The sequence below is a fragment of the Cynara cardunculus genome, unplaced genomic scaffold, assembly GCF_001531365.2.
Source record: "Cynara cardunculus var. scolymus isolate 2C unplaced genomic scaffold, CcrdV1 Un_Scaffold_3486, whole genome shotgun sequence".
Lineage (NCBI taxonomy): Eukaryota > Viridiplantae > Streptophyta > Magnoliopsida > Asterales > Asteraceae > Cynara > Cynara cardunculus.
In genome coordinates, this window is record NW_020201495.1 from 30,197 (window position 1) to 30,646 (window position 450).

Here is a 450-nt window from a genome sequence, read left to right on the forward strand (position 1 = left end):
TCTCATGCTTTTCTCCCATAAAATATTCAAAAGCAGTAAAAGTGGGGGCCGTAAGAACTCACAAGTTTGACGAATATCCGAATGTTTCCTTTAGAGGGTTCCTAGGCTCGCTCGAACTTCCTGACAGACCAACCAGCGCTACATTACTTAACGGTTTTCTTGACTCAGATAGGGCAAAGTTGTTTCCAATGCAAAGCCATCAAGTGTTTTCATAAAATAAAGTTGATATTTTAATATTTAAGAAAAAGGAACCTTCCAAAATCCAAATAATGACATCATTAAATGTCATCCCAAAAAAATGATGGCAGCTGCCAACTATCATAATCAAACTCAAAATCAAGAGATTTTGAGTGGGTTTAACACTCTTTCCAAAAATTCTACAACCTTGAGTCACACGCCTCCCAAACCGGTTGCATGCCCAAGAATGGTAGCAATGATGGGGTGGGGTCT